General features: G+C 43.3%; 5 non-coding genes and 1 pseudogene across 5 annotated transcripts; 4 read left to right on the forward strand and 2 right to left on the reverse strand.

The window, feature by feature from the left end:
- Nucleotides 1-2,018: 2,018 nt before the first annotated feature.
- Trnay-gua (transfer RNA tyrosine (anticodon GUA)) lies at nucleotides 2,019-2,110 on the reverse strand. Its single transcript is given in 2 exon segments — nucleotides 2,019-2,054; nucleotides 2,071-2,110. It is a non-coding gene; the product is annotated as a tRNA-Tyr (tRNA).
- A 1,835-nt stretch (nucleotides 2,111-3,945) lies between these two features.
- On the forward strand, nucleotides 3,946-11,610 carry LOC127229529 (butyrophilin subfamily 1 member A1-like; annotated as a pseudogene).
- On the reverse strand, nucleotides 6,023-6,094 carry Trnae-uuc (transfer RNA glutamic acid (anticodon UUC)). The gene has a single exon. It is a non-coding gene; the product is annotated as a tRNA-Glu (tRNA).
- Nucleotides 11,611-16,559: 4,949 nt separating the features above from the next.
- Trnal-cag (transfer RNA leucine (anticodon CAG)) lies at nucleotides 16,560-16,642 on the forward strand. The gene has a single exon. It is a non-coding gene; the product is annotated as a tRNA-Leu (tRNA).
- A 5,155-nt stretch (nucleotides 16,643-21,797) lies between these two features.
- On the forward strand, nucleotides 21,798-21,870 carry Trnar-acg (transfer RNA arginine (anticodon ACG)). Its single transcript has one exon. It is a non-coding gene; the product is annotated as a tRNA-Arg (tRNA).
- A 538-nt stretch (nucleotides 21,871-22,408) lies between these two features.
- On the forward strand, nucleotides 22,409-22,481 carry Trnav-cac (transfer RNA valine (anticodon CAC)). Its single transcript has one exon. It is a non-coding gene; the product is annotated as a tRNA-Val (tRNA).
- The last annotated feature ends 3,972 nt before the right edge of the window (nucleotides 22,482-26,453 follow it).

The raw sequence follows: 26,453 nt of genomic DNA on the forward strand, positions 1-26,453 counted from the left end.
CAGCATCAGAGGCCTTGAGTTCAATCTCCAACATACTAGCAGCCTTGAAAGGTGGAAGCAGGAGGATCGCTCCAAGATTATACTCAGCTGTATAATGTGCTTGGTCCAGCTTGGGTTATAAGATCCAGCCCTCCCATCTCCATTAAAAAAAAAAAAAAAAAAGGTCATATTTGTTTCGCTTCTTGGAGTAAGTTGCAGAAGTGACTTTTGAGGGAGGAAGAGGAATTAATCATGCAGGCAAGAAGTGGCAGGCTGCTCTTGGAAGAGTGAAGATAAGCACTGTTATCTGGGTGGGGTTTGAGAAAGCCACTCCATCTCCAAGTCCTGCTTTCTGGGGGACAGCAGGAAGAGTGTTGAAAAGAGAAAGGCTGATGCTTTTCTGTAGGCTTACCAGCAGCACACGAATCTACTGATATCTTAATTATTGCCTGTTACCCCTCAGTCAGCATCCCTCTGGCCACTTAGGCGGCCACTTGGAGGAGCTTCCTGGCCCACAGCCCGGGCTCTGCCACAACCTCCGTATGTAGGTTTAAATTAATTCTCTACAGTTCTGTTTATCAATAAGACTCAGAAGTCAAAGGCTGGGTTGACAATCTGCCTAGCCTGAGAGGCTGAGCAGCCACTAGCTGACCTTGCCCTTTGCCCAGAGAACACATCTGTTCACTTGTTCCAGAACCAAGAGGCTCAGACTCTAGTCCCCAACCTTTTCCTTCCTGTGTCTTTTCTATCCACATTGCTAAGCCCTATACCAATTCCTGGTCAGCTAGTCACTGATCCACCCCCCTGATTCAAGGTATAACTTTATTGGGTAGTCTCAGGAGTATCAGAGTTCTATCAAAATATCCCACAACAAAAGACCTTTCCTTTTCTCAACCTTTGACACTGAGATATCTTTATCATCTACACAGCTCACACTGGAAGGAAAAAACACACAAAATAATCTCATATCAATTTGTGTTGGGCCACCACTGCCTGGCAGTAATATTTTTTTAAAGATTTATTTTTATTGTTTTTAATTGTGTGTGCATGTGTATGCCCAAGTGTGGGTTTTGCACAGGAGTACAGATGCTCAAGGGGTCCAAAGAGGATATTGGGAGCCTGGGAGCCAGGAGTTTCCCAGATGGCCATGGGCCACTCAACACAGGTCCTTACAGAAGCAGTTCATGTTAACTGCTGAAACATCTATCCAGCCCAACAGATAATAATATCTTTATCCTCCAATCTGCTAAGCCAGCATGCAACATTTAAATGTGTTGTATAAATCATTTTAAAACACAACTGATAGAGGCAAGAATTCAGATAACATACATATCCTATATATACATGTCCTATAGATATGAACAGAGATGATTAAGTCATTTCTGATTGACAATCAGACATACAGGGATTGTTGACTTCTAAGTCCCCTTTGCCAGTTCCTAACATGCAGAGAATTTTAAGCAAAAAGCCGTGTAACTTGATTTATAATTGGGAACAACCCACATCCCCTGGCAGTCCAGTAGGCCAACTGGGGTAGCTAGCCTGAACTTAATCATAATAATTAAAAGAAAAATAAAACTGAGAAGGAATTTTGTTAAAACATAAAGAAAGCAGATATTTTAAAAATTGTTTTTAATTTTTTTTAATTTATGTATATGCCCACATGTAAGTCATGTGTGTGGGGGTATCCCGTGAGGCCCCGGGAACTTTAGTCACAGTTGTATCAGGTAGGTGCTGGGAACTGAACCTGGGCCCTCTGCAAGAGCAGCCAGTGTTAGTAACTGCTGAGACATCCCTGATCAAAGTATAATACATTTATTAACTTCAGAATTTTTAAAATACCCACACAGACCAATAAGAATCCCACGAAGCCCCTGTCCAGAGAAGACAGCAATTGGAGCTGGACAACTATGAAATGACCAGCCTTTGCTATCATAGAGAAGGCTTGATAATAATAGTAATAACAATCTAATAAATCTCAATTTCCACTAGGCTCTAGTCCATCCTGTATCCTGGGAATCTGAGTCACAAAATACTTGTCCTTCGAGCCGGATTCGAACCAGCGACCTAAGGATGGCCAGAATGAACTATCTACAGTCCTCCGCTCCACCAACTGAGCTATCGAGAAAGGATAGCATATGCAAGTTCTAATAACGTTTCAAATACCTTAGGTGGCTCCTGAAATCTGCATTTGAGAATAGTTTTAAACTTTTGATCTTTCTGCTTCCACTTGGGATCAGTATGAGCCATCTTGCCTGATTTTAAACTCAGGTCTTCGTGCATGCTAAGTAGGCACTCTACCACATGCCACTGAAGACATTATTTATAATAGAAAAAAAAAAAAACACCAAACATCCCCACAATCTTGGCAGTTAAATACTCTTTAAGCAATGCTTTGAACCATTCAGGGACAACTTACTGATCATCTCTCTATGATGTACACGAATATAAAATAAGTAACAGAACAATAAATGTCAGCTGTGATTAATTGATGTATTCATGGTCAGTTTGCTTATAAAATTGTTTTCCTTCATTTTCCCATTTTTTTCCCTGTAATAACTGGAAATTCAAAACTAGGGAATTGCTGATGTCCGCGTAACTCTTTTTGGCAGGGGAAGCTGTGCAGTTCTATCACTTTGAAGGTGGGTATCCAGTGGAGTCGCTGCCACCCGGCATAGCAACTCCTGAGAATGTCTGAAATAAAAAAAAATCAACGATAGAGCTTTGGAGTCATTGTGGCCTCAACCCTAGCAATTATTCACAAATGTAATGCCAAGCAATGTACTTTAGGGGCTCCTATTCTTTTATCTGCTTTGCTTCAATTACTCTTCTAAATGCGTCCTTACTCGTATAATTCAAACAAGGTATTACTAGTACTAGTCTTTTTCTACCACAAACAAACAACGACAACAAAAACCCACAACCATAAAAGACACAAAACTCAATTTCTTCTGTTTTGTTCAAACAGCTCTTGGCAAGCCTCCATCTTTCTGTAACCAGCCCAGGCTGACGCCGGAAATCTCACAATGATCCTCCTGGGCCTCCTGAGTCCTGAACTTTACTTGGGCGAGTTGCCACACTGGGATTAATGTCATTTTCAATGTAAAATGAACTGAAGATACAGAGGTAAATTTACTGGCAGACTGCCCTCATGTCTCATTTTAAGTTACCTGGGATTTCTGTCTTTTTGTCCCTAGTTCCTATAACAGTCCAGCTCTTCAATTGCATATACTGTTTTCTTAGAGATGAATCCGAATCACCAGACCACCAATCAATCCATAGTTCAGCTCTTTGGAGAACTTTTTTTTTTTCCTTAGCAAAATACACTTGGCCACCTAGGGGCAGGCTTCCTTAACAGCACAGCCAACCTCCTCCTTCTGTGGGCTCTAAACTTAGGCCCTGGGGCCATGTCTACTTTTTTTCCCCTTGGTCACTTTCCTCTAGTTCGGTGCTCTTTTTTTCTCCGTGGCCATCGAAGGCGGTAGGGTGCTTTGCTCCTCGGCTCAGCGAGGCAGAGAATAACATTGCTCTTTGTCCATGTTCTTTGTGCTAGACATTCTGTTCCTCAAGCTCTTAAGCTCTGCCACTCTCTTCTCTCTAGACCAGGTAGGACTGCATGGCCTCTACTATGGAACTCAGAGATCCTAGGTGCTGGGGCTTACTGGATGTGAAACACCACTTGCCCATTTTTAACCTCTCCTCTATTTCATGTTATCAATCTCTACCCCCATGTAGTTATCTGTATTAAGATAGCTCAATTCTACTCAATACGATTTTATTCATTTCTTCTTTTTCTCCTCTTCCTCCTCCTTATTCTTGTAAATGCAGAGATTCCAACATTTCTTTATTTATCTGCTGCTGTGCTTCAGAGCTCCCTTCTGGGGACCACTGACGGCTGTAGGATGGGTTTGCTGTTTTCGTGCACGCCTGACCAGACTTAGAGAAGGGTGTGCATGGGCTGACACCATGCCGGGAGATACAGGCCCTCCAGGTTGGAAAGAACTGGTGGAGAGTATGGCGCTTGCCGAGCCAATAGTTACCCCCTGACCATTTTAACTCCCAGCCTGAAGCTCCCGGTGACCTCGGCAGCAGCCCGTTGCCCCAGAAAGGTTGGAGATGGCAGTTTCCCCCAACCCTGCCTCTTGGCTTATCTCCTTACCCTCCTGGTCCTGAAGCTTGCCCAGGCTGGATCTTCAGGTATGTCTCTATTCTAGCCATCATCTTTCTTGCAAGGTTGGAAGGTACTTAAAAAATGTCAGGGAGCCAGTTTGTCTTCAAATGTGGGGACCTCCACCAGACAAGAGCGGATCAAGTCAAATGCACCCGGGGTAGTGCGGGCCTACAGTCCCCCAGCACTAAGAAGACAGAAATAGATCTTTCTGGATAAAAACAGTCTGGTCTGCATAAGGAGCGGAGGCCAGCTGGGGTCACATAGGGAGATCCTAAAGTATTTTTTTCTTTAAACCAAAGGAGTGGAACTCTGGTGTGGTCGATCACCCTGCAAAGCTAGTTGAGAGTTGAGGGCAAGAGAATCAAGGCCGCACAGTGAGCTGCATGCAAGCCAGTTTGGGATTTGTGAGACACAGTCTGAAACGCTGGGAGCTCTCTTAACCAGAAGCCTGTTCTGTAGCCCTCCATCTCATCCCATCGCCTCATCTGACCCTAATTGTTCTGGCAGCTCCCTTCGATGTAATCGCAGCTCAGGGGAGCCAGTGCCTGGCCCTAGTGGGCTCAGATGTGGAGCTGACCTGTCTCTTCTCCACAAACGCGAGCGCGGGAGCACGTGGAGGAGCTGCGGTGGTTTCGACAGACTAGGTCGACAGCGGTGCTTCTCTTTATCAGCTGGCCAGGAGCAGGAGGGCGAGCAGATGACCGATACCGCGGGAGGGCTGACGTTAGTGACCCGACTGGGCTCCCGGATGGCCACGCTACTCTCACGGATCGAGGGTGTCAGGATCTCCGGACCGTGGGGAGTACCGGTGCTCTTTCCAAAGATAATGGCAATTCCGGAGGAGAGAATCACTAAGCGTCTCAAAGTGGCTGGTGGGTACACAGTGGGCTGCGTCGCCAAGTTACTTGGCGCCGACGGTCACTTGAACCAGGTTCATTCTCAAATCACTTTGAGGCTGAAGAAGGAGGCCGGCACAAAGTGGAAAATGAATGGGAAGAGTCTCCAGCAAGGGGTGGAGGAGGGTGCAGGGCGAGACGGGGTCTCTGAGGGATAATTCCCTCATTTTAATTATCTTCCGCACTTTCTCCTCTACATTTCCTCCTCAAAGAAATATGTAGCATTCTTAATTTAGTTTTGAGACAATATCTGCTAGAGAAGCTCTAGCAGTCCCCCCCCGCTTCTACTTTTTTACAGTGCTGGGATTACAGGCAGTGCACCACCGCTCCTGGCTATTACATTCTTTTACAAAGTACACTATAATTCACTGGATCACTTCCCAGAACTGGTTTTTAAATTGGCTGTGGTCGGGTTTATGTAAGGCAGTGGTGAGAGTCTCAGATGCTCTGAGCAGCTTCGTGTATTAGTGCCTAAGGATTGATTGACACCCCTAGCCTTATAGAGTGCGGTGCATTTCTAATGTTCTTTATCCACCCCACCCCAAAGGTTTTGCTTTCACTCATATTCTCTCTCCTTCTTCTCCTCCCTTCTCTCCCCTCCCTCCCCGCTCCCGAGATGACAAGGAAATACCTGAGTTCCGACTCCCTTGCATGCTAGAGATCAGAGTCAAACAAACCGTCCACTCCATATTTCCAGTGAAACCAGTAAGCTATGTCCAAAAACGAAATAGCTTATTATTAATCCCTTATTATCTAAGAAGTACAAAGTACTTTGTCAATGGTGGAAACATTATATACTTTCAAAGGAATTCTACTATGCCTTAGGTTGACATGTGTAATTACACATACATTGCCTTCCTTGACTTATTGTTTGTTCACTTATTTAAATTACTACCTTCGAGGGAAGCAGCTTGCAAGAACGCTTTAAAGGCCTTTTTAGTCAAGTGCCAGAATCATCCTGCTCAAAAGGGAAACATTCCCACACCGGGAGTCGAACCCGGGCCGCCTGGGTGAAAACCAGGAATCCTAACCGCTAGACCATGTGGGAGATGTTGTACTTGCTTTCTTCTTGTCTCCTCCTCCTAAGTACACGATTATGGACATGTGTATGTACACCATACTTTCTCTAGGTGCTGGAAAGCGAAAGTACTTTTACAAACTTAACTCTTTCCCCAACCCAAAAGTACGTTGCCATGGTTTGCCATATTTAATGCACCACATATAACTCTCATGCCATTTTAGGGAAGTGCATCTTAAAAATTGTTTACATATATAACCGTGTGTGTGTGTGTGTGTGTGTGTGTGTGTGTGTGTGTGTGTGTTTAAACTGGATGAAATAACAGCCTATGTAATTCTAGCAATTGCGAGGTGAAAACAGTAAGATTAGGACTTCAAATCCGTTACACAAAATCCAGTCTCAAATAAAGAAAATCCACCCAGATATTTGATGACATAAAACTATACTTAGCGGGTCATTGTTGGTGTCCGCCTTTAATCCTAGTTTTGGGAGGATCTCGGAGTTCGAGGCCAACCTGGTTTACAAAGAAAAATGAGTTCTAGGGCAGAGAGAAGCCCTGTCTGGAAAAACAAACAACAAATCACAAAACAAAACGAAGCCGGATGATGGAGGAGCAGGGAGGCAGAGGTAGGAGGATCTCTAGAGTTCAGGACCAGCCTGGTCTACAGAGTGAGTTCCAGAACATCTAGGGCTATGCAGAGAAACCCTGTCTCTAAAAATAACACACACAAAAGTTGTGTTACTACTCCCTCCTTTATGGGTGCTATCACTTTTTAGTGATGGCCATTTTCATTAAACGAATTTACATTTTCATACACACTGGTTTGGAATATGGATAGTTGTAGAGGTGGTGATTAATGAGGATTCTCTGCAGGAGAGAGGGGAGCGGAGACAGGGATAAAGGGAAGAGGGGGAAGGAAAAAAAATTAGACTAAACAGATGGGGAAAGTAGCTTTATGTCTACTTTGTTGTTGCTGAATTTTTCTTGTTGTTTTGTGACAGAATCTTACTATGTAGCTTTGGCATGCAGACCAGGCTGGCCTAGAACTCATAGAGATCCACCTGCTTCTTCCTCTTCAATACTGAGATTAAAAGGCCTGCGTCATCACACACACTGCTGCTTTTTGAGATATGGTCTTAAATTCATGTAGCAGAGGCTGGCTTTGAACTCGTGATCCTTCTCCCCTTCACCTTCTGAGGGCTGGGATTATAATTGTGTGTCCCCAAACCTGGTCCTATGTTGATTTTTTTGTTAGGGCATAATTGTGTGAAGAAAGATGAGGTTGAAACTATTTAAGAAAATCCCTGAGTCAGCATCCTAGGTAAAGAAAAGTTAAATTATCAACTACAAACCTCAAGGGGGGGACCTTCAAAGCCTGTTCTCAAAACTATAGTGTTTTGGAGGTGGGTGGTAGTAGCTCCCACCTTTAATCCCAGCACTCGGGAGACAGAGGCAGGTGGAACTCTGAGTTTGAGGCCAAAATGGTCTGTAGAGTGAGTTCCAGGACTGCCAAGGCTATACAGAGAAACCCTGTCTTGAATATGTATGTCTGTGTATGTATGTATGTATGTATATGTATGCATATACATATTTACACATACATATATAGTGTTTGGGGGGACTAGAGGTATGGTTGGTAGAGTTCTTGCTCAGCATGCACAAAGCCCTGGGTGGGATCTCCAGCACAGTATGAAAATTGTGGTGGCATCTGCTTGTAATACCAGCACTTGGGAGGCAAGAGCATCAGAAGTTCAAGGTTATCTTCAGCAGCATAATGAGTTTGAGGTCAGCCTGGGCTACATAAGACTGTCTAAAAAGGAGAATACTTTTATATCCAATCCTAAAATTTCTAAAAATAGCTGTCTCATTCCCTCAAATCATGAAATGTACTTCTAACTACAGAGCTCTTTCTTGACTCTGGAACTCCTAAACCACCTCTTAGCCATTGTACATGCTGCTCCTGATGGTTGGACAATTACCCTTTGTCTATCCATCAGACTTTTGCTCACACTCATGTGGAAGGGCTTGATCCCAATATTTTTATTTTCATTGATACTTGAAATTATTTTTATTGGTTCTTCAGTCTTTACACAGAAGGACTAGAAGAATACATCTTTCATGTCCACTTTTGCCTCCCTCTGTCTTTCTCAAACTAAGATTATCAGTGCTCCCAGGAAAGTACCCATTGAATGATGAAGGTTGGCTTCTTTCTCCATAGCTCTGGGCTCTGATCCTCACATCAGTATGGAAGTTAAAGAGAATGGACAGATCCAACTGGAATGCCACCTCCTCAGGCTGGTTCCCAGAACCGAAAGTGCAGTGGAGAACTCCCTCGGGGGGACAGACTTCCATTCACTGCAGGAGTCCAGGGAATGATGACGAGGAAGGCCTGTTCACTGTGGCAGCTTCAGTGATCATCACAGACAACTCCATAAAGAATGTGTCCTGTAGCATCCAGAATTTCCTCCTCGGCCAGGAGAAGGAAGTAGAGACTCTCTATCCCAGGTCAGTGGACGAATATTGGACTGCCATGTTGACAAGAGACTCGGGACAATATGACCTGGGGTCCTGCTCAGAAGGGACTTCAAGGCAGAGCTGTCTGCATCTTCCCTCATAGCTCTTGCCTGTTGACCCTGAGGGGGAGAGCCCTCTCAACTTCATTAGAATAAGGGCAATACCGAAGGTTTGAACTATATCTCAGTGAGGGAGAGCTTGTAGCATCCGTGAGGTACTAGGTTCTGGAACTGCATACAACCCCATCCCATGCCAATCTCATAACAATTCCAGGAGCTTAATTTTAGGATAAATGGGTGAGTCAGCGAAACTTTTTCCTGGAGGCCTTCTTGACTGGACCCTGTCTTCTTCAGTAGAGACTAAATTACTTCTCTGATTTGACTGTGGCCTCCGTAAACCTCACCCTCTCTTCCTCATCCCACACCCGAGAGCCATATAAGCTGCCAAGTTCCTTCAGGAAGCAAGCTCTCTCATCGTTCCTAGTTATTACCTCTGGTTTAGCAGGAATCATTCCTTGTTTATTGGCCAACAAGTCTTATTCCCTGTCATGCATGTGGTCATTCTTCCTTTACCTCCACCACCTCAGCAGTAGTTAACAAGGGGTTTCTGTAACACCAAGGGGCCCATTAGATTTGTATTTCATGTGTTCTGGCCTAGATGACTCTTGAATACTTGCTTTGCCAGAATCAAATCTTTTGGAAGAACTTAGCATGAAGGAGCAATTCTTGCTGTGGGAGGTGGAAGGCTTCCCGATCTCTACTCCTTTGATACCAGGGGAGAAACTGAAATTCATAAGTCTCCCAAACAATGTCCTTCTTGTTATATTTTTTTTTTTGTTTTGTTTGTTGTTTTTGTTTAGCTCCCTTTATGCCAAGGCTAATTCCTTGGATAGTAGCTGTGGCTATCATCATATTGGCCTTAGGATTTCTCACCATTGGGTCCATATTTTTTTCACTTGGAGACTATACAAGGAAAGATCCAGAGGGCAGAAGAGTGAGTTTGGCTCAAAAGGTAAGTCACAGTACCCACAAGGGTTTCTTGTCACAGCTTCCAGGGGAGGTGGGATTCGGGCCTGTTCAGATGACTTCCAACAGGAAAATGTTGGACTTTAGAATTCTGAAGTTGGAAGGAGTTATAAGCCTTCTAAAATACAGGGCCTATCATGAAGGAAATTGAGTGACGTAAGCAGAGTCAAATCACCTGTCATTGTTATTTTCTACCTTATGTCCTCTCACAACCTGGCTGCAGGCCCTCTGGCCAATTCTAACCCCTGTTTCCAGGAAGAATCTTATGATTGAGATCTAGTCCTAAACCAGGAGGAACTTCAGGCTATCTCTTAGAAACATTCTGTTTTTGCTGGCAGCGTTTCTGTTCCTGGTTTTGCTGGCAGTGTCTTTGTCACTGGGTCCACCATGGATTAAATAGTGTTTTTATGTGTCTCTCATTCTTCCTCCTTCAGCTTGCCTATTTGGGGGCAAAAAAAACAAAAAACACTGAAATAAGTTTGTTTGTTTTCCAGAGAGACTTCTGGAGGAACTCAGTAAGTTATCTTCTAGTTTTGGACCCCACAAGATTTTGTCCTTCCCATCTTTTAGGGCACCACTGACAATCTCACTTTTTTTCACACTGCAGGGTGTAAAAAGACCGAATTGCATGAAGGTCAGTGGTTCTGAGCTCTTCCCTTGCCTTTGAAACCCAACCTCCCGAGTCAAAGACCTGTGGGGCTTGAACACAAGAAACATAAATATCCTTTTAGTGGCAGGATAGGAAAAGGGAGAAGGTGACAGTTGCAGAGTAAATTCCAGGACAGATAAGAGACACACAGAGAAACCCTGTCTCAAAAATAGAAAAGAAACAGAATAATAAAAGAGTCAAGATGGGAGAGTCTGGAGAAGGTAAAACCGCCAGCCGCCTCTCTCTGAGTAAGACCACGTGAAATAAATAGAAATGGGCTAATAATTAAGACAGAGCTAGCGGATAAGAAACAAGTAACCGGGCCAACAGCATTGTATCAAATACAGAGTCTCTGTGTATTATTTGGGGCTGGCATGGCAGTGGGACAAGACCAGGCAGCGGACGAAAAACCATACTCCTTACAGAGAGTGAATGGCCTCAGCACTTTCTGTGAGGCCTCCAACGGACCACAGAAGATGACTAACAGAAAACTCCTTTGACAATATCCCATTAGGTACTCAGCTGCCAGTGAGAGGGTGGGTCTGGAGATGAGGACAGTGAGTGGCCAGACAGCTCTCCTACTACAGGCATTCATCAGCTCCTACAACTCTGCTCCATGTATTCAGGAAGGGGATAGGCCAAGTACCATCATACATTTGCTGATGCTCTTTTCTCTTTGCCTCCAGTTAACGTGACTCTAGATCCAGACACAGCACACCCCCCACCTCTTTCTGTATGAGGATTCAAAATCAGTGCGCCTGGAAGACTCGCGTCAGATCTTGCCTGATAGACCAGAGAGATTTGACTCCTGGCCCTGTGTGTTAGGCCGAGAGACCTTCACTTCAGGGAGACATTACTGGGAGGTGGAGGTGGGAGATAGAACTGACTGGGCCATTGGTGTGTGTAGGGAGAATGTGGCGAAGAAAGGATTTGACCCCATGACTCCTGATAATGGGTTCTGGGCTGTGGAGTTATATGGAAATGGGTACTGGGCCCTCACCCCCACTCCGGACCCCCCTCCGGTTAGCAGCACCTCCTCGCCGGGTTGGGGTTTTCCTGGACTGAATCAGGAGACATTTCCTTCTACAACATGAGTGATGGCACTCTTATCTACACTTTCCCTAGCGCCTCTTTCTCGGCCCCTCTCCGTCCCTTCTTTTGCCTGTGGTCCTGTGGTAAAAAGCCTCTGACCATCTGTCCAACTGCCAATGGACCTGAGAAAATCACCGTCATTGCTAATGTCCAGGACACCATTCCCTTGTCGCCACTGAGGGAAGGCTCTGCTTCTGGAGAAACAGATACTCTCCATTCTAAACTGATACCTTTCTCACCTAGCCCAGTGGTACCTTAATGAACATTCCAGCTCCATGAGTTTCCTTTCCTGCTGACTACTCTCTCACACTCCGGAGCTTCAGTTGCTAGCTTCCTGCAGTCCAGTTTCTTTCTGGTCGTGGTGATTAATTCACCTTGGGAAGGTGGTATGCTGCTCCTAGAGAAAGCAGGGAGAGAGGCTTTCCTAATTTGTTTCTGTATCAATACTGGGGAGATTGAGAGGTGATTCCTAAACTATTTCTAATGCCCATATCCCTTCAGATCAGAGCCTACATAGAAAGACTCGGCACAATCCCTTAAGAGACCTAGAGACAACTAGGTTGTATGAAATTATGGTAGCAACATTTGGAATAGGGGATGTGGAACGACAGATTTAGTTCGGCAAGGGGAAAACCAAACCAAACCAGGAAGCTGGGAAAGGGAGATCTTAGGCTAAAAATCCCATAAAGAAATTTGGGAAAGACATGACAGAAGCAAACGAAGGAACTTGGTCCAACTAGGTACACTTGTCCTGTCCCTAGGGGTTTTCAGGACTATATCTCAAAATATTTTTATTAATTAAATTTTTAAAAACTTCATATCTGTATTATATAATGCACTCTAATTACTATCACACTTCTCTATTCTGTCTTATTTCCCTCCCCTCCTTTTATCAATACCTGCTGCTTGCTTCAAACGACACACTGAGTTTAACCAGAGCTATCCACACTGAGTTTAACCAGAGCTATCCAGGGAACACAGATTTGGAGCTGTCCACTGAAGTTTGGTGGGCTTAAGAGGACAGGTATAGCAGAATACAATGATCCCCCCTCTTCCCACAATCTATCAGTATCTAATAATAAATAGTTCAGCTGGGACGGGTAGGGCCCCTAGCGTGGCTAACTGTTGCCAGAGCCAGTTTTGTGCAGTTCAGGAAACTACAGTGCCAAAAGGAGCATTTCCCTGCCATTCTCACTATCCTCCGGCTCTTAAGCTTTTGTGTCCCCTCTTTCAGGATGTGTCTTGAACAGTGTATCTTAAATTTTCTAAATCATGATCTATGGGATAGAGGAGACTGGCCCTGCTTGTTTGGAAGTAGAACTGTGAGCAAGCCAGGCAGGGACAGAGAGGAGTGGGGGAAGGGCAGGGCTAGAGACCCAGACAGGGTTATGCTAGAGGAGAAAACTTCAAACAAACTTGCCAGGTCATATACGAGTGCGTCAGGCCCCGCTCTTCTTTATGTGTCCTCTTTTTCCATCTCCTGAAAGTCAGTCCAACCTTACTTTATTGACTCCACTAGGGTGTGTGTGTGTGTGTGTGTGTGTGTGTGTGTGTGTGTGTGTAGACAGAGGTTTACTATGTAGCTCAGACTGATCTTGTTTCTCCTGATCCCTCTTGCCCCTCACCTTCCAAGTGCTGGAATTACAGCCATGTCTACCATGCCTAGCAAATCCAACAGTTTTGTTTCAGCCTGCTGAGATAACATCGTTATTTTTTGTCTGTCTCAGCTGCGTGTTCCCTCAGCCTTCATTGCTGTCCAACCACTTCACAGGCACCTTCAGTTCCCTTCTACTGCCATTCTTTTCCACACTGTGCTGTTGCTTAGTGTAGCCTACTCAGTCTTCCTGAATTCCTGTTTTGCGTTAGGATCCCCGGTGTTGCACCATGACGCTGCTCAACACAGCTGGGCAGTTTGTTTCCATTTGTGTCTGCTCCTGTGTCCTCCTATTGGTTTGGGATTTGTGTTTTGCCGATGGCCTGTGCGTGCATCCAAACGCTTCCATTTCTAATGTATTTCTAATGGGTTTTGTCAAACAAACAAACAAACAAACAAACAAACAAATAAAGTCTGATTGCTGAAGGCGGCCTCTGGACTTCCCTTTGTTTATCCCTGTAAGAAGGACTGGATTAAAGTGAAACAGGACTGAAAGCTGCCCGGGGACCACTGCCTGCTGATGTGTGTGAGCCCAGGCCTGGGCCGGCAAGAGAGCTTCACCAGGACAGGGATAGCAGCTACTCACAGGATCAGGTTGCATTCAAAAAGATCAGAGCACTGAAAGCTCCCTGCTCTCAGCCTGGTTTCATTTCCATCCCAGTAAGGCACTTGTGTTGGTGAGTAACCCTCATGACTTCCTCAGAAGAACCAAGAGGGTACAGCTCCCAGCAATCTTTTGTTCCATATCTAGTACCACCCCAATATATCACTGACAATTAAATCTCTGACACATGAAAATTGGGGGACACATTCAGACCATCACAGGCTTTTTCCTCTATCACCTCACAGCAACTTTCTTCTCTTTCTTTTCCTCCACCAGCCGTCCTCTGTAGCTTCTCTCTTACTGTACTCCTGGAAAGTATATTTTATCTTTGCTTTAAAAGAATGAATTTTAGTTGAGCACTGTGACACATATATGTACTCCCAGAACTCAGAAGATAGAGGCAAGAGAATTGTCACATTTGAAGGCAGTCTGGACTACATAGTCAGTTCAGAGGTCAGCGTAGGCTATATAGCAACACACTATCTCAATCAATAAATACATAAATAAATGTGTCCATTTGTATTCAAATTTTTACTTGTAAAAATTCACAGAAAACATAGTTTAATGCTTTGAAGAGGGGCTGGAGAGAGGGCTCGGTGGTTGAGAGCACTCACTGCTCTTCCAGAGGACCTAGGTTCAATTCCCAGCATCCATGTGGCAGCTGGAAACTGTTTTTAACTCCAGTTCCAGGGGATCTGACACTTTCACATCAATACACATAAAATAAATTTAAATAAACTATTTTAAAAAGTGCATTGGAGGGCTGGTGAGATGATTTACCAGATAAAGACACTTGCTTGCCAAAACATCCCAGGGACCCACCTGGTGGGATGGATTGTCCTCTGATACCCACTTTGTATAAGAACACATTCACCCATATACATACACAGTACACTATACATATGAATAAATGTAGTTTAAAATGTTAAAAGCCTAGGAAAAGGTAGACAATTACATTACTGTGTTTAATGTAGGATGTATATTCTAATATGTATTTGTAAAATCTCACACTGAATAAATCTCACACCAAATATATGAAACTGTATCTCTAAGATTAGAAAGAAAAGGGGTCTCGGAATTGGGCCCGGTGGAACACACTTGCAATATCAGCACTCTGGAGACTGAGTTGGGAGGGCCACAAATTCAGTGACAACTTGACCTACATAATAAGTTTTAAGGCCCTATCAAAAGGAGGTGGGGTGAAGAAAAGATCTCTCAGATCCCAATCAGGTCTGCCTCTACTTCCCTTTGTATTCAAGGAAAGTGGTCTGAGGGGTGTACTAAACAGTCTTAGGGGACTTTGTGTGCTGACTCAGGGTGCTGCAGTTTTAGTCTCTTAGCCTCTTTACATCACACCATGACTGAGTGATGAAGAGGGTTAGTCACCAACAAAGTCACCTTATTTTTACAGTAACAGCAGCCTTTAAAAGAACCAAACTAAATTGGAAGTGGTAGTGTACATCTATACTTCCAGCACTTGGGAGGTAGAGGCAGGAAGATCAAGAGTTCAACAACATCCTCAGCTACTCGTGTAGTTTAAATCCAGCCTGAGCTTATGAGACCTTGCCTCAGAACAAAACACAAGCATAATTTGGATCAGAGTCTGGTTCCATACTGTCTTGAACGTTGTTAGGAATGTGGCTATACCCTCATCCTTAAAATAAAGATTCAGGCTTTCACTAAAACTTAACCCTGAAAACCATGCTCTCAAATCTGAATGCTTTAGTTCTTCAGGTAATGAGGGTCCCTTAAAAACTCAGTCACACGCCAGGGTGACATCGAGCGTTCCTGTCAATAATAATAATTTTAAAATGCTGTCATTAGGTGACACTCCCAGACAAAACATTCTGATTTAATTGGTCAGGAGAACATTGTTATCCTAGAGGGGTTACCAAAAGCATTACCTATGAGCTTTCCCACTTTCTGTTACTATTGGGGGAGTCTCTAAGAATTACAGAAATACTATTTTTTTATTTAAGCCATGGCTCTCACAATCGTGTGGAGGGCTTGTAAAACCCACAATATAGCGCATTTATCACCTCAACTTGTCTAAAATTCACAGGTCAGGGTTATATATATTTATGGTGTACAAAAATGTTCTGATATATGGAACGTTGTGGAAAAGCTGAATGAAGTTACAAACCTGTTTGTTACCTCACATACTTCTGTTGTGAGAACCTTTAAAATCTTTCAGCAACTGTCAAGTATGTGACACATTGTTATTAATCGATTCTTGTTTTTAAACAGCAAGATTTTCTGATTTAGTAGGTCTGGGTGCGGCTGAACACCGGCATATACTTGGATATCTGGAGCTGGACATTTTACTCAAAGTGTAAGTGATTAAGCAGTGGTTTGTCAATGACATTTAAACACTAGAAGCTGTCCAAAAATAAGGGGGGGGAAGGAATAGAGAAAAAAGCAGTTTCTGAACTAGACACGATAATTCAAGCCTGTAGTTCCAGCGCTCCAGAAGCTGAGGCCGGATTGGACTACAGAAGACTCTTAAATCTCAAAAACTAAAACCAGGGGTGGTGGTAGAGTTGGGTGGCGCAGTTTCCAAAGGCGCCAGGGCCAGAACGGCCTTTCAGCTTCTAGGGATCCCATCCAGGCTGACAGTACAGACATAGGTCGTCCCTGGCCTTGATCTGCGTTTGGAAAATCCGCTATTGTCGAGGATCGCTATAAAGTGTATTAGTAGGTTTAGAAGAGGAAAGATTGCTGGTTTTCGGTTTTGTTTTGTCTCTCAGCCCTGAGGACCCGCAGCAGACCACGCTGCAGACAGCCCAGCGGTTGATTGTTGTCGCAGTTTATCTAACTACAACAAATACTACACTTCATAACTGAAACATTTTCAAACCTGCAGTGAAGGAGAGCAGAACGTGACAAATGGCAACCACGCTACGGGGGTGATTTGGAAAAGATAGAAACAAAAGCTGGCACCCTCCGTCTCCAGTGAGTCAGGATGGCCGAGCGGTCTAAGGCGCTGCGTTCAGGTCGCAGTCTCCCCTGGAGGCGTGGGTTCGAATCCCACTCCTGACAGCTTACTGTTTTCACAATTTCTTCATATTTAATTTCGTTTTGCTTTGCCCTTCCCTTCTTTAGTAAGTATATATATATAGTTTTTTTCTCTCTTACTCTATCTTGCAAGATAGCCTTTGAGCTTTCTATTAGTTCCGCCATATAAAAATGGTTACACACGTGCTCTGTTTCTGCAGTAAGCCTGGTGCAGATGAGGCAAGAGACCGCGGTGTGCCGGAACTAAGGGGTATTTTTTACTTTTAGGAAGAAGAAAGGGGTTTGTGGGCAGACAGAAAAAAATCTAATGAATCAGAGAATTTCCCTTCTTACAGTCATTGCCGCTTACAATACAGTGGGTGCTGTCCCTCAGAGAAGCTGGTTCTCTGCTTCCACAAAAGCAAACAGCCAGGTATGTGGAATTTTCTGTGCTACATGCTGGGAGCTGGATCTTGGGAAGTGAGTAGGGGATTGTCAGCTACAACAGTGAGCTTGAAGAGGCACTCAGCTAAGAGTGAAAGCACATTTTTTCCCTTTCTTTTTTTCAGACGTCTCAGTTTCTTCACACTGCAGAATTTTGGGGAAGACTCCCCATTCCTAAGTCTTCTTCAGGTCTCTGTGTTTCAGGTTTTGCAGTTCTTGCAGAGTTTTGTTTGTTTTCTGTCTGCATTTCCTGGTAATTTTTGTGTTTTTATTGGGGTGTGGCAGGGAGTAGTACGTGGGACAAAATTATAGGAACACTAGGAAATAGATTTGTCCTTAAAGAAATAATTTTAGCTTTAGAGCCCACTTGTCAATTTGCATAAATACTTTCGTGAAGTGCGTGTAGTAAGTACATAAAGATGATTTTGGTGTTAGACTTGAACAAACCAGAACACCGGGGGGAAAAGCCACAAAAAGGCCCCGCTGGATTCGAACCCAGGATCTCCTGTTTACTAGACAGGCGCTTTAACCAGCTAGCCACGGAGCCGGCACGCGTCTCCGGCTTCAAATCAACAAAGAAAAGGAATGAACCTTGCTTTTGTTGTGTAGTTTCAGACTTCTTATTGACGATGGTCCACGCAGTTTTTCGAATCTTAAAAATAGTCTCGGCTCCTCGTCAAAGAACAAAGAAACCGCTCAGCTGCAAGAAGACTGAGTCCTGGTACGGGTGGGTTGGGAGAAGCACGGGTGCAGGCTGGATGCGCAGGAAGGAAGCTACCTCGAAATGTAAGACCTCTGCCCCTCATCAACACGAAGATCAAAGTACCACCCAGGCATTAATGAAACGCGAGTAGGCGGGGCGTTCAAAGTGGTGTGTGTGTGTTACACTTATGTTCCCAGACGCCAAATGCTCCATGCAACAAGCACGCTTTTTTATTTTATGATTTTTAAGTTAAGCTGATATTTAAGATTTTGATCATCCTTTCATTGTCCCCACCTTCTCCCACCCCCTTGTAAATTTGGGTTTTATCTACCTTCTTTGCTCTAAAATTAAAGAAAAGAATTCCAGATACCAGCCTTAAAAATTTAAGTCTTCATAATCAACAGCCTGTTCTTGGAAAGGCGTAGGAGAGACCGGTGTTCAACAGCTTTGGAAGGAAAGCCTTCTTATGGTTGCCCAAAGGGTGTTGTTTGACAAAAGGCCGAGTAAAGACATTTTTTTTTCTGTATTGTTCCCGGAGCTATGTGTTTGTGCCTGCTTCCAATCTACTCAGTTCTCTGTTCAAATAAATTCACCCTTGAAGTATAATTCAGACAGTTTACAAACTTGTCATCATTGTGAAAGTAACTTCTGACAAATGATTGTAGTGATACATTATTTATGATTTATTAAAGCAAAGCAGCTGGCCACTGGCCTCTTACCTCTACCTCAGGCTGAATGGGCTGATCCTGTCTGCAACAGCTCTCTCTCACCAAGCCTCAGACTGTACCCTCTCCTCGGTGTGGCTGGAGAATGAATGCCTCTCTGAGACCTTGTTTCTGTTTTATATGCTTCCTTAATGCTGGGATTAAAGGTGTGAACTATATTTCTCTTTTAGACTGATTCACTATTATGTAGATCTGGGTGGCCTTGGATCTGTCTACCTCTTAATCCTGAGTCCTAGGATTAAGGTGTGTACCACCACCTCCTAGTTTCTGGCTGCTGGGATTAAAGGTGTGTGTCTGGCTTCTATGGCTTGTGGCTGACTTTGTTTTCTGAATCCTCGGGCATGCTTTAATCATAAGTAATATTTCACCACAAATGATACCTGCAGTTACAGCTGGTTGGATTTCAGGATACATATTGTCTCCAGGGACGATGCTAAATTCAACATTTCAATATTTTAAACTGTGTTAATAGTTGAAGGATTTGTCACACTGTAAAACAGGCAGCCATTGGACGACAAAGGTGAGTCACAGTGAAAGTCTGTGAGTGCTTACTTTCATTAGGGGTCTTACTTTCATTAGATGATTTATGAACACGAACTCTATTTCTGAATCTATGGACTTGGTGAAATAAGCACCTGTTTCCTTCATGGTATTTTTAAATGTCTTATTGTGTGTACGTAGTGTGCTTGCTTGAATGCTGGTGCCTGAGGAATTAAATCCCCTGGAGCTGGAGCTCCAGGCAGTTGTGAGCTGCCTACCTTGGGGATTGAACTAAATTCCTTTGAGAGAGCAGTACTCACTCTTAACTGCTGAGTCATCTTTCCAAGCCCCAATTTTTAATCTTACCATTAGCCATCATGTTGTTAATGGTGAGTTCAAAGGCTCAGTCATACGATATAGCTTTAACCAAAATGTGGAGATGCCAGATGACTAAAATGTGTTTGGTTTGGTTTGGTTTGTATTTTTTCCTTTGACTGAAGCTGGTGACATTTGCATGGAATTTCTAAGAAGTCAAGAAATTGTTGAGCGGGGGCTGGGAGAGGTTGCTCAATGGTTAAGAGCACTTCCAGAGGTCCTGATTTCAATTCCCAGCAACTTCCACATGGTGGCTCACAACCATCTATAATGAGATCTGGTGCCTTCTTCTGGCATGCAGGCATATATATGGACAGAACAACGTATACATAAATAAATATTAAAAAAAAAGAAATTGTTGAGCCTGGAATTCCTGGAAGATAACAAAACTTTGGTTAACCCTTTACAGACATGTGTGAATTGGGCTCATATTATAATCTTAGCATTTGGGAAGTGAAGACAGGAGGGTGAGAGGTTCAAAGTCATCTTCAGCTAAGAGAACATGAGGTTGGTTTTGCAACATAGGAGATCCTGTCTCAAAAAATCAAAACGAACAACCAACAACAGAAATACGGGAGTGGATGTTATTTTCCTGCAGCCTCCACTATGGACTAGGGAGGCAGGTTCATAGAAACTTCATAATTACTCTGCTCCATACATGTGAGACTGGAGAGAAGACAGAGCCTTGTGTAACATACTGTTCACATTAAAGAAAAGAAGACAGGGGGGTGAGGGAGAGGGGGGGGAACAGCTTCCCTTATGCCTTGGAGCAAAACCAAAGGACAGTACATTGAGACACAGAGGGAAAGAGCTCATCACAGCGGTAACTTGTCATGGTGGGTTCACAAAGAGGCCAGGCTACTCAGTAGACAGGCTGCAGAAGTGTTAATCCTACAGTCATGGAAGGCAGTCAATAATGTACTCTTCTAGATTTGCTTTCTCTGCCTAATACAGGTCACTGACTGGAAACTGGAACCTCTCTCTCTCTCTCTCACACACACACACACACACACACACACACACACACACACACACGTCCCAAATAAGTTTCACCCAAATAATAAGGTAAAACAATACCTTGCTGTGGACATGGTTCAGTAAATTGAGGTAGTCAGGAAAGGCCTTGAAATTTTGCAAAATGAAGGGGGAGTTTTTATAGGTTAAAAACAAGAAGACAGGACATGTGCACAGATCATCCAGCCACCTGGGTTAAAGCCATTCTGGACACATAGAATGTCTGGCCTGATAGCTTTCAGAGATGCCCTAGGATCTAGCCCCACCCCAGAGTGTGATGGGATTAAGTAGGACCTGGAGACACTGAACTTTGCTTCATTACTGAAAATCCAAGCATACAAATGTGGATGCTTTGCTTGTTTGTTTGTTTGTTTGTTTGGAGACAGAGTCTCAGGTAGAAAGATGGTTGCTAAGTAAGGATGGGGGAGATGACCTTAACCCTGACTCTCTTGTCTCCACCTCTTCAGTGTTGCCAAGTGTAACCATGTGCTCCTGTGACTTGGTGTTGGTGACTCATTTCAACATAGTTGGTTTCTTTTTGAAATATTTTCTTTCTTTTTTTTTTCTTTCATATATAATAACATCACTCTGAGATGGAGTAGAAAAAAAGCACCAAATTACTTTAGGGGTCTGTGCCCAAAACCTGTTGAGAAACAGCCCTATTTTTTTTTTTTTTTTTTTTTTTTTAGGAGAGTTGAGTAATTAAGTAAGAGAGTTAATGCTTAGGTGTAAAAAACAGTTACGTGCATTATGAGTTGTTGAAACTGTATGAACCAAAACTAGTTTTCCAGTCTCAACATGTATAGTCTCAACACCAAGCAATTCAATTCTGTTTAACAGTCCTTGGTTTATTTACAGTGCATTAATAGAGAAGCCTTTTTCAAAAACATAGAAAGATTGAAACACATCTATGAAAATTATCTTTGCTTAGAAAGACTGTCCAAATATATACCAGAATTGACAGTTCCTGGAAAGGCAGCATGCTGAGACCTGCAGACTGCCTATTGCCATCTTGTTTGGTAAATATTTAGAGGTCAGTGGCATCAGGGCACGCTATGATCCACTTTCCTTCCGTGTTGTGTTATTTTTCCTCCATATCCATCACAGTTTGATTTAGAGCTTTACTGCCTGTGTCAGAACTATCATATTGTTTTCTAGAGGGCACGGGAGGATCCGTTTTCTTCCTATTTTATCTACCGTGCATTCAGCAGTATTGATTGATTGAATGAATGCAAGCGTAAATAGAAAAGCGACATGGGGACACCTATCACCACCGTTCTTTTTTTGTGTTTTGGGTTTTTTTTTTTTTTTTTTTTTTTGTGGGGGGGGGCCAGAAACGAATCTAGAAGGGAATAAAGATAGTAGGTTTCTGAACGAAACCGAAACCCGGAGGGCAATGTGATGTCTACCTGAGAACACGTATCTAGTTGCCTGCCCCACCCAAGTAACTACGTGTGCAGGGCCAGTGGCGCAATGGATAACGCGTCTGACTACGGATCAGAAGATTCCAGGTTCGACTCCTGGCTGGCTCGGGATGCATAGTGTTTTTTTCTTTTTCTTGACTTCAAGGAAATTTAATGAAGAAAATCCATACATTTCTAATACTGGAACAAAACAATAAGTAAGATCACACTGAGACCACTTTTTTATTGTTGTTTCTCGGAGTCCTTTTTCCCTCTGTAACCCAATCTGTTTGAATTCGTAATAAGCCTCCTGCTGTGCACAGCCTCGCCCAAATTCCGCGTCTGACAATGGAGTGGCGCCACCAAGCGTGTCTGCGCAGCCGTGATCCCCAGGCCGGGCTGCCTTGCCGCTCCAGTTTGGCAGTAGGATGATTTTAAGTAGTCTCTTAAGACATTAACTTTTGTTCAGAGCAATTCATCTTAATAACACGGGCAATTTGATGGGATCAGAGTAGTTTCTATTTTATTGTTTCCCATTCGGTCGTTGAAGAAAATGACTTTGTTTTCCGGGCCGGAGATCTTGGTTTCTCGACACCGTGGATGCCTGGGGCCACAGAAGCGAATCACAGAGAACCAACACCGCAGGGTGACAATATCTTCTTAGCTGGTTTCCGTAGTGTAGTGGTTATCACGTTCGCCTCACACGCGAAAGGTCCCCGGTTCGAAACCGGGCGGAAACAGTGGTGCTCGCTCATTTTGCAAAATTAATCCTAAGTACTTTTCCCCCCATCATCTCCTTCGGTCCCAGCATGCAGCTTGTAGCTGTTTCCCTGTAAGATCCTGCTTCCCTCATCAGCCAAGACCTTCCAGGGAGTCAGGGCTTGGCGTACACACCAGCTGCCGGAAGCGCAGCCCAGGCCCCTTCCGGTCCCCTCGGCGGACTCCGGTGAGCGTGTGGCGGCCTCCTCCCTTCCCTGGCGGGGACAGGGAAAGAAGCCGCGGCGTTTCCACAGATGAATGCCCTCTCGGCGTTTCCACAGATGCTCTTTTGACAGCAGAATCTGGAAAAGGCCGTCGCAGGCCCGAGCCCGGGAGGAAGGACGGAGAAGCGCGCGCCCAGGGAGCGTTGGCCGCCGTACCCCCTGCCCCGGGCTCTCCCGCGCCCCACCCTGCGGGTTCCGGGCCCGTGGGACTCTGAAGGACCCCAGTCTAAGGACGGAAGTCACACTCCTCAAAAAACCTTCCAGCACATGTCCCTCATGTATCACCTGCATGTGTTCACTGTAGAGGAAAATATCATTGCTTTTTATTTCACTGTTTCTGTCAGTTAATATAAACTTCTTTTATTCCCCCTCCCCGGTGAAAAAAATGCAAATTTTCTTAGATTATAAAGTAATCCAACGCACTGTGGTAATTTATGCTTTTAATCCCAGCACTGGAAAAGCAGAGGCAGGAGGATCATCTTTGATGCTCCCTGAGCTACCGAGTGAGACACTCTCAAAAGAAGGATAAAGCTCATATTCTTACTTCTTCCCTGTAACTGCTGAGAGGGAGGGAAATACTCTTGTATATTATAAAATAGTATGAAATTAGCCATTTGAATGGGAATGTATCTCTTACTTAGCATGGCTCAGGGAGACTAAGTTAAATTGGCGGTGGTGGTGCATGCCTCTAATCCCAGCCCATGGAAGGCAGAGGCAGGCAGGTTTCTTGTGAATTTCAGGCCAGCCTGCTCTACAAAGCAAATTCCAGGACAGCCACGACTTACACAGAGATACCGTGTCGTGAAAAAAGAAAGTTAAATTGAGAACTTGGAGGAGAAAAGCCCAAGTTAATGTAAGTAGTTTGAATGTTCTTGAAATAGTCATCTTAACAACAACAAAATAATTGTTAGACCAATGATTTTAAAAGTGGTTGAAAAGTCTTAGTAAAATACCCATCCAGATAATTTATTGCTTTTGTCATACCTGTAAAAGTCAGTGTTGTATTCTTTTCCCCGCCTGTGTGGTTCTAAAGATCATAAAATCACATGTAAGAATTATCTGCTAGGCAATAACTACTTTTTCCTCAACATGTATGAGTATTTCTAATAATTTTATATTTTATTATTAATCAAATAGTTCCTAAACTACATGTTTTATATTGCTAGAAAGCTTTAGAGAAGATTTAAGTCACAGAAAATTTAAACAAAAAGTTCCTATATATAACTTTCTTCCCCCTAAAGCCGCTTTTTGTTTTGTTGTTTTGTTTTCTGAGACACTTTGTAGCCTATCCCAGCCTCTCCAGTGCTGGGTTAAAAGTGTGCAAAGTGCCTCCATGCACTTAAGTTTTAATTTTTTTTTTTTTTTTTTTTTTTTTTTCGTGGTTTTTCGAGTCCGGTTTCTCTGTTTAACAGACCTGGCTGTTCTAGCATCTGCTTTGTAGAACTGATGGATCCACCTGCCCCTGCCTCCTTTGAGTGCTGGGATTAAAGGCGTGCACCACCGCTGCCGGGCCTGGTTCTAATTCTTAGTGGTTGTATTTATTTGTATGATTGTGTGCATACCTGCATAGGGCTTCAAATGCTGCATAGCTGAAGTTACAGGAACCAAACCCAGGTTCTCTGGAAGAGCCATCTGTGTAGCCTCTAAAGTCCAGGGTTGACTGGAGGACTTACTCGGTGTGTGATGCAGCTGCAGTTAAAGCATTTCACTGAGTAGTCATTGACATTCAAATCTGTTCGTCCTTCCTCCCTCCCTCGCTTCCTCCCTCCCCCTCTCTCCCTTCCTTTGTGATGGCCTTGAACCCAGGATCTTTTGAGATCATTGGGCCAGTGCTCTACCACATAGATACACCTTCAGCCCTCAAATTGTATCTCTTAACATCATTATGTGATGTGAGCTCTTGTCCTTCTTATCCTTCCTTATTGACAGAAATGAAAAAGAGGTTTTTATTCCTCTGGCCCTGGTCAAGTGCTTGTGTATTTGTCACCTCTATTTGTAAAGTCACACTTTTTTTTTTTTTTTTTTTTTTTGGTAGGATGAGGGGACATGTGCCAGGGCAATTGTGAAAATCGAAGTTACTTCTCTCTTCCTACTGTGGGCTTCAGGGATTCAACTCCCTTTATCAGGCTAAGCAGCAAGTGCCTTTACCCAGTAAGCCATCTTACCAGACTGGTTCCTTCTTCCTTTTTTAAAAGTAGCTTTTTTACCCATTCCTTTTTGGTCACATTCTTTTGCCATACCTGAAAATGACCTCTTCTATCTCTGGTAATTCTCATTTTTCTTATATAATTGTTTTTTCTTACTGTGTCCAAATTTACATTTTCAAAATGTTTTATTCTACAAGAATTGTTAACACCTGAAAATATTTTAATATTTATTTTACTTCACACATATGAGCAAGTAGTACTTCCCTCTTGTTAAACTGCTATGACTTCTAGAGCAAAGGATAAATTATTCTGTGTAATATATGGCAAATATACAAGTGATATGTCTCCCACTACCATTCAATAAGAACACCATTCCCACCTTATAGCTTATTTTTGACCTCATCTCCATATTTTCTCCAACTGTAAAAATCGATTACTGTTCCAATTTGTCTATTTATCTTTGTCTTTATCTTACTTTCCTTTTGAGGCAAGGTCTTACCACATAGGTCTCCTTGGCCTCTGTGGACTCACTCTGTGGATCTCTTCTTGAAGTCACTGAGATCAACTTTCTCTGTCTCTGGATTGTTGGACTTAAAAGCATTGACCACCACAGCAAGATGGCTTTATTCTTTTTTAAAGTCTAAATTTGTCATCTTTCACATCATGTAAATAGGTTCATGTTGTCTGTATTCCTCTGCAGCTTGCTGGTTTTGCTGAGCATTATGTTGGTACTTATGTTTTTTTTTTTTTTTTGTTTTGTTTTTTGTTTTTTTGCATGTAGCTGCTACCTATTTATTTCTGCTGCTGCTTAGAATTGTCTTGCTCACATATTACTAAAATATATTTGTATTTTCTATTAAAAGACATTTAGATAAGTTCTAACTTTTAAAAGTGGTAAATAATACTATCATTAATCCTGTCTGTCTACAATTTTCAACTTTTCTGTAGGGATAACTTCAAGAATTATTGCTTTATACAATGCAACATTATTTTCCAAATACATACTAACTTCACACACATATCCTCCATCAGTGTGTATAAAGGCATCTGCCACCACCACCTGGACTGAGAGAATTGGGAGGCAGAATATTTTATTTTCTTTGTATTTTACTTGATACCCACAAGTCACTAGCTTTAGTATAATTTTATTTTTAAAGTGTTAAACGTGGTGTTGATTCCTTTGTGATGTATGTGCTTTTCGTCTAGTTAAAGAACTCTTCCCAGGAGTGGGGTGAGAAAGAAGCATCCATGACTGGCAAGTTACCTGCCGAGTACTATTCCCACCACGAGTAAGAGAAAAGCTAAAGGCAGTCAGGAATGATAAAGGAGTCAGAGCCACAGGTCGAGAGAGAGAGAGAGAGAGAGAGAGAGAGAGAGAGAGAGAGAGAGAGAGAGGCCCCAGAAAAGAAAAGGAGACCACCAGAGGGAAAAGGGGAAGCGCAGATTCTGGCCATGGCTGGAACAATTCTGCAAGAACTCAGGATGCTTCTATAGTTCAGTCCCAGGAAGAGGATGCCACTAGGGATGCCAAGTAAAATGCTGTTAGTGCCCCTGATGTTGGCAATAATTATTTTTAAAGATC

Source organism: Phodopus roborovskii, unplaced genomic scaffold, assembly GCF_943737965.1.
Source record: "Phodopus roborovskii unplaced genomic scaffold, PHOROB, whole genome shotgun sequence".
Lineage (NCBI taxonomy): Eukaryota > Metazoa > Chordata > Mammalia > Rodentia > Cricetidae > Phodopus > Phodopus roborovskii.